An 11,558-nucleotide genomic window follows, 5' to 3' on the forward strand; every position below is an offset into this window, starting at 1 on the left:
TCAGAGTCCTGGGTGTGCGGGTCCCTCCCACCTCCTCTGCAGACCCCTCACTTGGCCCAGTGACCAGGGGCTCTAGGTGAACCCAGTGAGGGGTGGGAGGGGCTGAGGCTGTGCACTGTGCTATGGGTCTGGGCAGAAAACCCGAAGAGCTGTGGAAAGAGCTCCCGGAGTGGTGGGTTTCGGAGCAGAGTCCCCTGCTATCTTTTTCTGACTTGTGGACTGATTTTTCTCCACTGGCTGAGTGGCCAGCAAGTCAACATGTGTGTCCCTCACTACGCTGCCTCACTGGTCCAGACAGTATCCTGTTGTATTCAGGACTGGTTTTGAAATGTAACGGCAGGCCTCTTTAACACCATTTAAAAATAAATTCACAGGTACAGGCAGAGTAGTTGGCAGAAGAGATCAGGACCATGAATGAACGCTGAGAGGGAAAATACCGCGATAAAAGTGGGAAAGTAAATGAGCCATTTGCCGTGAGACCTGCCAGGAAACGAGACCGGCCCTAATTGATGCAGCGGATCTCTGCATGAACCCGCAGTCACACGCGGAGGCCGGCCCCTGCCTCGTCCAGCTGTCTCGTCCCGCCAGCCTGAGTCATCCTCTGCTGGCTCCGAGCTGCAGCCTCGGGTTTGGCAGCAGAATTAGATCTGACCTTTTCAATCGTGGCTTTTAAAAAAATTATTAAATTTAAAAATGGTTAAACCTCAAATGAGCTGAAATCTTTTGTGCGGAGAACCCGTCTATCATTTCTTTTGTCCATAAAATATATTTAACCTCAACCATGTAATTAACGCCAGTGAATCCACCAGGCTGGTTGGGTTTATTATGTGCTCAGGGAGCTCAGCTGTTCTTATCTGAAAAGGGCAGTGCCGGGCATTTTCTTGAGTTTCTTGGCAAGAGCTGTAGGCAGAAAGTTGAATCGCATCTGGAATAGTTTCCACTTTGCCTCCTTCTGTTCCTTCCACAATCCAGGTTGAGCAGAAAAGGCTTCACAATCAGAGAGAAATGCTCAACAAAGGACAATTAGCCAGGCTGACAGCGCAATCTTGAGGTGGGGGTGGGTGATGTGTGTCTGGGCAGGAATTCAGAGGAGCCAAGTCAGCTTCACCAAGCCCTCAGACACCCAGATGCAGTTTCCAAGCAGGGCAGAGAAAAGATGAAAGTCTGGTGGCATTTAAAGCAGAAATTCTCAACACGATTCTGGGACTCTTGGCTTCCCAGTGAAACTGAAAGAGCACTGGCTTGAGAGTCCGATAGATTTGAGTTAGGATTTGCATCTCTGCTGCTTATTTGGTGTTTGAATCTGGTAAATCATGAAGCCATTCTGAACCTCATTATTCTTATTTATGAAATAAAGGTTAAAAAATAAGTATCTTGCAGAGTTATTGTGGTTTAAATGGGATCATATATGTCAGATTCTTAGCACAGAGCTTGGCACATAGAAATCAGCCTCTATTATTCTTTCCCTTTTATTCCTCCTCCTTCTTCTTTTCCCTACTGGAAAATGGGTCAACCAAACTGAAAATAGCTAAATAAATGTTGTGTGTGCATGAAGGGAGTGGTGAATGCCTACTCTATCAAGCATCAGGATATATTATACAGCTATAATCATTGTGATAGTGTAGTACTGGCCCAGCAATAGACAGATGTCTAATGGAATTGAATAGGAAGCCTGGATGCAACACGCACAAATGACACTGCAGGCCATTGTGGGGAAGCATGAACTAATCAGTAAAAAGTGCTGGGAGCACTGCTTAACCACACGGGAGAAATGAAATGGGATTCCTACCTCACACCATATACAGAATCACTCCCAGATAGATGAAATGTGAAAATCGCTCCTGGATAGATGGAATATGAAAATTGCTCCCAGATAGATGAAATGTGAAAGGCAACATTTGAGGATTTTAAGAAGAAAATAGAGGAGATCTCTTTATGACCTCAAGGTAGGCCAGGGTTTCTTAGCAAAGTGCAAAAAGGTTGATAAGTTAGACTACCTTAAAATTCAGAACTCTTTGAACAAAAAACTGGATAAGATGTCTGCAGCATAAACAACAAAAGTATTCAGAGTAGAGACAAATGGGAAATAATGACACAAACAATGTGATAGAAACATGGGAAAATGACTTGTTCATAAAGACGTTTTATGAAATAGTAGAAAAGATTGGCCAATTATATGCGAAAAGATGTTCATTTGTAATTAGGAAAATGAAAATTAAAATAACAAAGAAACTGTGTAACATGAAGGATGGATTAACTAACCTTATTGTGATCATTTCATAGAATATACATAAATTCAGTCATCATATTGTGATGACGAAATGTTTGTTTCATCATCACAAACATTTGAAATATTTGTTACATGTCAATTATATCTCAATAAAGCTTAAAAAAAAACTTATCAAGCCACCAGTAGCCTACCATAAGTAGTCTTGCTTTTTCCATATGATTAGTTACTGAAGTTTCTCTTTGATTTTTTTCCTGCCTATTCCTCATCATATCAAGATAACAAAGATATATCTCTATTTAGACACACACACACGGATACATACACACAAACCTCATGGAAACCTACCATTTTACTCTCACTGGGTTGACAAAAATCTAACAAGTCTGACACCATGCATATGTGAGGACGTGGAGAATGGGAACACTTATGTGTTGCTGGAGAGCATAAATTGGAAAACTATTTTGGAAAATAAATTGGCGTCATCTTGTAAAGCTAAGTATGTGCAACCCAGCACCTGACTCCTAGGTATACACCAGACCTCAGAGAAACTCCTTTTGGTGTGCAGTAGACCTCTGCTCTGAGGCTCTCATAGCAGCACTGGGGGTAAAAACAAAACACTGGAAACCATTTTAACATCCTTTGATAAAATGGTTAAATAGACTGTGAGCATTACAGGTATATGAAAATGAATGCACTCCAGCTGCCCGCAAACACCTGCATGAATCTTAGAAACAAGATGCTGAGTGAATCAAACATCTTGCAGAAGATCTTAAAGAGTAAAATGCCATTTTTATAAAATGCAAAAACCAGTCAACACTGAAGAATATTGTTTGAGTGACAGAATGATAAGCAGACAGTTCAAGATCCTGGCTACCCCTTTGGAAGAGGCAAGGGGATGAACAGGCATGGAGCAAATCGAAAACATTGCCTGTGTTGGCAACATTCTGTTTCTCCAGGTGGGTGCTGGTTTCACAATGTGTGTGTTATTATGATGCTTCATAACTCACACACATGTTCCATCTATTCTTTTGTGTGTTGATTATTGTGAAATTAAAAGCAGAAATAACAAGAATGCATGGAAGGATTGGGACCTGACTGGCTGCAGTTACCATTGCTGGTAGACTCCCTGGGAGGTGGGGAGTGAGGAGACCGCTGTGCAATGTACCCAGACAAGCTGAGCTCATGCTGGCGGGAGAGAAGAGGTGAATCTCATGAGAGTAAAGCCTGACAGGGGTTCCAGGCTCCTGCCAAGGTTGTGTCACATTTGGTGACGTCCTCGGAAGGTGGGGGACTACACATAGTGGCTCAGTTGGTAAAGAACCCACCTGCAATACAGGAGACCTGGGTTTGATCTCTAGGTCGGGAAGATCCCCTGGAGGAGGAAATGACAACCCACTTCAGTACTCTTGGCTGGGAAATCCCATGGACAGAGGAGCCTGGTGGGCTACAGTCCATGGGGTCACAAGAGTTGGATATGATTTAGCGAGCAAACTACTTCACATGGAATTTGGTGCCCTGCAGGCATGGTCATATATGAAATATAACAGCCTGGGATTCTGGGGAATGGGAACTGGTTTGGCAAACTGTGATCTATTGGGATTTCTCTTCCCCCTTAATGTCTGATATTAGTGTTGTACAGTGTTCAGTTCAGTTCAGTTCAGTCGCTCGGTCATGTCCGACTCTGCGACCCCATGAATCACAGCACGCCAGGCCTCCCTATCCACCACCAACTCCCAGAGTTTACTCAAACTCATGTCTATCAAGTCGGTGATGCCATCCAGCCATCTCATTCTCTGTCGTCCCCTTCTCCTCCTGCCCCCAATCCCTCCTAGCATCAGGGTCTCTTCCAATGAGTCAACTCTTCGCATGAGGTGGCATAGGCTCTTATTAAATTCTTTAAATTAAAAATAAAGGTGCTGCAATGGGATAACATTGGCAAGCTTCAGCTTCAAGACAGTTAATTTTTCTGTAAGAATGTGGTGCTGTCAGAATCAACTACTGGGGCATTCTAATTTCTACAGGTTTGGGGATACAGTGGCTTTGAGTGGGAGGGAGCTAGTCTGTCAAAATGTCAATAGTCCTGGAGAATTTTCAAGGTAGTAAAACTAAAGAATGTAAATGCAGAGTGTTCTTTCAATTTCAGGGCATGTGTCAAGGCTCTTTGACCCGTGCAATTAGGTCCAGGTCCCAGTGGCTGTAGGACATGGCAACCCACTCCAGTATTCTTGCCTGGAGAATCCCATGGACAGAGGGGCCTGGTGGGCTACAGCCCATGGGGTCACAAAGAATCGGACACAACTGACCACACATGCCCCGTGGGGGGAGATGAGATGCCTGTTTCTTCTGCTCCCAGCTCTTTTCTTTAAAAATGCCCTGCTCCTCAGTACAGTAGACCTGAAGGAATGTGGATGGTCCTTTGTTTCAAGAGGACGTGGATTAACACTGCTGAAAGATGCTATGGCCAGCCGACGGTAGTGCCTTTTAAAATGGCAATAAGACATTGCAATGACCCGGAAATCATGGGTCGGTGAGAACATCTGGATTTTGGTGTGTTGTTTTCCTATTTGTTTACTCAAAAGCCCTCACTTCAGATTCTGTCCCTGGTCATTTAGCAAAGGTCCCCAGTATGATCCATTGTCTTATATGCCAAAAGACTTGTAGAGAGTCTATGTGACTAGCAGAAAGCTAGTCTGTCGGGAGTCTCGGTTTTCTGCTTATTCCAACACTGTTGAAACCACGTCCTTTAAAAAAAAAATTGCCATCCTGTGGACATCGCCAGCAGGGAGCAGCAGGAGGAATTTGCTGCTGACCATCCTATTTTTATCAGTATTGGGGATTTTGCTTTCTGCTGTGAAGTTAAAGGAGGATTCTGCTCCCTCCCTCTGTCATTTTCCTATCTTTCATATTATTTATTTTAAAATTTAAAAATTTCCCTTTGTCAGTGCCACATGCATGGCATGTGGGATCATAGTTTCCCGACCAGGGATTGAACCTGTGCCCCCCTGCCTTGGAAGGGTGGTGTCATAACCACTGGGCCACCAGGGAAGTCTCTTCCATATTTAAGACTGGTTAAAAATCTCTGCCCGAAATTGAGCAGAGCTCAAGGTTCAAATTGCAAATCCTAATTGGTTAGTGCCTGGCTTCCCTGTGCTTTACAAAGACAGATTTTTAAAATGCCTGTCACATCAGAATCCAGAAAGCCTTGGCCATCGCCCACTGCCTACCTCCCTGTCCCAGCCTTGAAACCTTCTATTTACCCAATGCTTAAAATATTGAAAAGGTAATAATTAAGACTGGGCTTTCAGTGCGGGTGGTGGCTCTAAGTAGCTTACGGGCTCTATGGGTGTCTACAAGCAGTGAAGTCGTGTTTGTTGTTATTGCATGAAATGAAAGAAGCACCTTGGATGATTACAGATGAAGATCATTTTCCCAGTGGCCGGCAGAACCGAGGGGAAGAGCCACCTCTCATTCCCTTCATAGTTGGCCTGGGAGCTGGGAGGATGGGCAGAGAAGCCTGGAAAATCTGCCGACTTCTAATTGTGTCTTTACAGCCAACTAGGCTACCAAAATGATTATCTTTTTCTCTCCAAGCCTTACTGACCTGTGGCTAATGAGATTTGTGCTTCGATTAGTTGTAGAACATAAATTAGCTAATCAATGGCAATGGATTCGCATTATTTCTCATACATGAGTTCTGCTGCACTGATCTGTACTGAATATTCAAATCAATTTCAGATGCTCTGAACGACTCCGTTAATGTGACCTGCTGGAATCTGGCTGCATCCGTAGCCTCCTTGGGAGCAGATGAAGACCAGGCTGAGCCTGGCTCATACCCCAGCTGCTCAGGCATCCAGAGCTCTGCAAACTACCTTGCTTTCCCTTTTACACAATGAAGGCCAAAGCAGGTTGGGGAGAAAGTCGTGTGGCGGGTGGGGGGAAGCAATAGAAACTCCCGGAGAACTCACAGCCCCAGGTGGCCTTCTTTCCTGCAAAGGAACCGGGCTAAGGGGACATCAAAAAGCAGGGAGCTATTTTCAGGTCTGGGGTACAAACTTTGCCAAGGGCAAGATCCTGGGTTGGTGTCTTTGGTTTTCAACCTGGGGAAGAAAATCTTCCACTTTTTGCTGTAGCTGTCTCTGTACAATTAACCAGCATCTTGGCATAAAACGTGGAAATTTGTACAGTCTTCTAGGCATCTGTGGGCTTTATGGTACAAGTTCTGTTAGTACTGAAGCCACAGAAAATTAAATGTTCCCCAAAGAACTTCCAGATGTGCTTTATTCTAATGGGGTCATTATGCAGTAAATTAAAAAGCAGGGTAAATGGAACTGTAAAATTTAAATTACTCTAAAACCACATCTCTTTGCTTTGAGCATTCATTTGTGGGGTTGCATTTGCAATAAATGTGAATTAGGCAGCTGCAATAACTGTTAATCATATATTTATAAAATAGTAATGAGGAAATGAATAGCAGAGTAAGACAGCTGCACATTTGTCTGAGGGTGTGTCAACTGTGAACATAATAAGATGTGGAACATTGTTTGGAGCTGGGCTGATAATACAGTGAATGTAAGAGATCGCTTCAGCCTCTTAACTTTACACGAAATTATACATAAAATCCATAAAAGCCCATAATAATGCATTATGCCCCTGAATTGTATTCAATATTTTTCTTTGCTTTGATTTTCTGAAATGAGCTCTACTTTCGCCAAAGCCATCTTCCAGGCATCAGTGAGGCTTTTGTTTCAGGCGATGTCGGGTTTCTAAGATTGCAATTGGATTTAAAGAAAGCAGGGCCGGCGCTGGCAAGGAGTTAATGGTGGGGCTTTATTTGTTTCCTTGGACCTGCTGTACGTGGCTGGAGGCACGCCTGACCTGTCCCGGGTGGAGGACAGAGGGACTCCAGGCCTCCCCAGCTGAGCCCTGAGATCAGGATGGGGGAGAGAGGCCACTGCCAGTCCACCAGAGCCCCAGGGCTGCAGGTTGGACCTGGTGAGAACAGGAACACGGCTTTCAGCCACTGTTCAGACAAACATATCCTTGGGGGCCACGGCTGGGAGCTCCAGGCAGGTCTAGTAAAGGTCTGTGGCCTTGTGCTTGGGATGGATGACTATCTTGATGGCTGAAGTGATGATTGTTACTTGGAAACCTCCTTGCCTGGTGTTTGAACTAAACCCTCTGCAGGGAGCATCTGAAGACTGGGGCTTGAGGCAGACCCTTCCTGAGCATGGAGAGGCAGGGAAGGGGCCTGTGATCGAGTGTCCACAAGCAGCTGATCCTGGCCAGTCTCCTCCTGTCCTTGTATCACGTGGCATGACCAAGATGAAGCCAGTGCCCCTTACTGAGCATGCTGGGCTCTGCCCGATCTGGCCCAGCCGCATCTCCCCCACTCCCACATTAAACACCTGCAGGGTCCCAAATCTGCCATGATCTCAAGTTTGGTGGCTCTGAGTATGTGGTTCTCTTGATCTGGAATAATCTTCTCAGCTTCAAAGATTCCAGTTGCTCCTGCATGTCCCTTGTGAAGCTGCCCCAGACAGACTCCTGGACCCCTTTCCTTATTCCCCTGGTGCTCATCATGCTATGTGCACCTCCCCATGACAACAGCAGTCTCACTGCCTCTCTGCGGTACTCTAACTTAGTGTTCATGTACCCATCAGACTCAGGGCTCCCTGAGCGGACCCTCGGGTTTGGTGCTTTGCTACATCTTGTTTTGGGAAATGAATGCGGAATGCAGCCACTGGATGTTGGTGTAGGATTAAGGACAAGGGCCTGGGAGGGTCCAACATGAACTCTCTTGGTGTCTCTACAATTAGGCCAGGTCCTCCTTTTATCCGGGCGGCCCCCCAGCCCTTGGGATGGATGACGGTTGTCTGTAAGGAGCTGGAGAAGGAGCAGGTCTAACAGGAAGAGTGCCTCCAGGAAGTTCAAAGTGGGATGTTTCAAAATAGAATGTTGAGTCCATAACCATCCTCCCATCACTCAGGATTCTGTAAGACCCTCACTGAAGGCAGTTTATTGTAGGAAACTGGGACTCTCTGTTCTTTCTGGGAAAGAGGGAGGAGGGGGAGAGAGACAAAAACAGAGACAGAGGCAAAGAAAGACACAGAGACAGAGATGAGGGAAGGGGGGGAGGAAAAAGCTTGTTATACACACGTGCAGAGAACATTCTGTAAATCTCTTCCCAACACACATTCATTTCCCAGTATTTCAGTTTTATTTTTCTTTTAACATTTTTTTCTAACATTTTTTTCTTGTTATAAAAATACTGTATGGTCATTTTTATAATATGCAGCATAAAAATTTCATAATTTATTTAACCATTCCTTTATTTGTGTAAAAATTCCTGTTTATTTAACCATTCTCTATATGTTTATTCTCTTATTGTTTATTGACTCATTCTTCATTTGTTGAATATTTATGATGTTTTTGCTCTTTTAAATAATGTTATTAAAATCCTTAAAATCTTTGCCAATTTCCTAAGTATAGTATGATGTGTCATTATTATTTTAATTTCAGTTTATTTCTAGTAAAGTAGAATTTTTCCCTCTTTTTTTTTTTTTTTTTTTGCTTATTTATGTGCAGTTTTTCTCTGGAATGATTAAGTATGGCTTTCACTAACAAGGGAACAGAGTCATCACTGAATGTCTTATGGGGTGCATTGTTTCATTTCACCTTCATATTAACCCTGTTCATAGACCCTATGGTCTGTTCGAGACTTGGTGACGTTGAGGATCCTCCCTGAGATGCATGGTTAGTAGGCGCTGGATCCTGCTGCACTGCAGACGCGTCCTTTCATTTTTCTACTGGGAGCTGACAGCTTTCTCTTTAACTTACTGGAGCTGTTTGCATATTGAGTGTTTAATTCATTGTCCACGTACTTATAGGCCTTTTTTTTTTTAATGAAGTATAGTTGATTTACAATGCTGTGTTAGTTTTGGGTATACAGCAGAGTGATTCAGTTATATACATATATATATAGAGAGATTTCCCAAGTGGTGCAACGGTAAAGAATTCTTCTGCCAATGCAGGAGATGCAATTTCGACCCCTGGGTTGGGAATGTCCCTTAGAGGAGGAAAAGGCAACCCACTCCAGTATTCTTGTCTGGAGAATCCCATGGACAGAGGAGCCTGGCGGGCTATAGTCCACAGGGTATCAGAGTCAGACGTGACTTAGCACACACATGCATACATATATATATACATACACACACACACACACACACACACACACATATATTCTATTTCAGATTCTTTTCCCTGTAGGTTATTACAAATATTGAGCAGTGTTCCCTATGTTATATAGTAACTCCTTGTTGATTATCTATTTTATATACAGTAGTGTGTATCTGTTAATCCGAAGCTCCTAATTTATTCCCCCCCTCTTCTTTCCCCTTTGGTAACTATAAAACATACGCAGGCTTCACAGATTTGCATGTCATTCTTGCGCAGGGGCCTTGCTAATCTTCGCTGTGTCATTCCAGTTTTAGGATGTGTGCTGGGGAAGAGTGCCCGGCATGGTCCTTTAGACAGAGGGGCTCATGTCGCAGGGTTCCCATCGAAGAAGGGGAAATGGCTCCCCTAAGAAGCCTACTACTCTCCCCACTTTGTCTTCATTCAGAGAGTCACCTCTTGGTGGCTCTGGGTCCAGGTTTCTTCCCTCTTATCATCTTCTGATGTCTGCACCCTTTGGAAGGTGGGTGGAACGATAGCTGTTAGTCATCTCACTCGTTTGAGAAAGCTGAGGACTGCCCCAGGGAAGAGATATGGCAGGGAAGCCAATAAAAAACAAAACCTAAACCAGAATTAATAAAACCAGACCAAGTCAATCCAAGCTGAGCAAATATCCCAACATGGTGAGTCAGTCACTTTGGATTTGGGGTAGAGTTGCCAGGTAAAATATAAAATGCCCAGATAAATGAATTTCAGATAAACAACACTAAAATTACCAAAAATATTTTAAAAACTACTAAAAAATATCCTATGCACTGTTTGGGACATACTTATCCCCCCAAATTATTGTTAGAAATTTCTTAGGAGGCTTTTAGTCTTTTTTCAAAGGTAATTTTATTGGGATAACTTACATCTGTTATATAGATAGAAAGGACAGTTTAGCAGTGTAAATTTATTTTAGAAGTTCAAGTGAACAATATTTAAAAATCAATCAATATGAACCATAAAACTGTTTTGAATTTGAGTTTATGAGTTACCTTTGCAACCTACAGCAGCCTCAGCTCCAGTTCGGGTTAGGTTATTATTATTTATTATTTTTTTTTTTTGTAGCAGTGAATAAATTCTGCTTGCAAATGGTAAAAAAAGAAAAAGGCTTACCTTAAGATTTAAGTATAGTGGTGAGCAGCTGAGATGAGAAACCCCACGTCCAAGGTAAGGAGCAGCAGCTGCGTTTTCCTGGAGCAGCTGTGAAGAGATACCCCAAGCCCAAGGTAAGAGAAACCCCACAAGACAGTAGGCCCTGAGAGAGGGCATCAGAGAGCAGACAGACTGAAACCACAATCACAGAAAACTAACCAATCTGATCACATGGACTACAGCCTTGTCTAACTCAATAAAACTATGAGCCATGCCATGAAGGGCCACCCAAGACAGACGGGTCACGGTGGAGAGGTCTGACAAAATGTGGTCCACTGGAGAAGGGAATGGCAAAGCACTTCAGTATTCTTGCCTTGGGAACTCCATGAACAGTACGAAAAGGCAAAATGATAGGACACTGAAATATGAACTCCCCAGGTGGGTAGGTACCCAATATGCTACTGGAGATCAGTGGAGAAATAACTCCAGAAAGAATGAAGGGATGGAGCCAAAGCATAAACAACACCCAGTTGTGGATGTGACTGGTGATAGAAGCAAGGTCCGAGCAATATTGCCTAGGAAGCTGGAATGTTAGGTCCATGAATCAAGGCAAATTGGAAGTGGTCAAACAGGAGATGGCAAGAGTGAACGTTGACATTCTTGGAATCAGCAAACTAAAATGGACTGGAATGAGTGAACTTAACTCAGATGACCATTATATCTACTACTGTGGGCAGGAATCCCTTAGAAGAGATGGAGTAGCCATCATAGTCAACAAACGAGTCCAAAATGCAGTACTTGGATGCCATCTCAAAAACGACAGAATGATCTCTGTTCGTCGTTTCCAAGGCAAACCATTCAATATCACAGTAATCCAAGTCTATGCCCCGACCAGTAACGCTGAAGAAACTGAAGTTGAACAGTTCTATGAAGACCTACAAGACCTTCTAGAATTAACACCCACAAAAGATGTCCTTTTCATTATAGGGAACTGGAATGCAAAAGTAGGAAGTCAAGA

At 43.6% G+C, this 11,558-nt stretch overlaps 1 non-coding gene across 1 annotated transcript; it reads right to left on the reverse strand.

The window, feature by feature from the left end:
- Window positions 1–9,637: 9,637 nt before the first annotated feature.
- Window positions 9,638–9,742, reverse strand: LOC139036173 (U6 spliceosomal RNA). Its single transcript, XR_011488905.1, has one exon. It is a non-coding gene; the product is annotated as a U6 spliceosomal RNA (small nuclear RNA).
- Between the last annotated feature and the right edge of the window lie 1,816 nt (window positions 9,743–11,558).

The sequence above is a fragment of the Odocoileus virginianus genome, chromosome 7 (assembly GCF_023699985.2).
Source record: "Odocoileus virginianus isolate 20LAN1187 ecotype Illinois chromosome 7, Ovbor_1.2, whole genome shotgun sequence".
Lineage (NCBI taxonomy): Eukaryota > Metazoa > Chordata > Mammalia > Artiodactyla > Cervidae > Odocoileus > Odocoileus virginianus.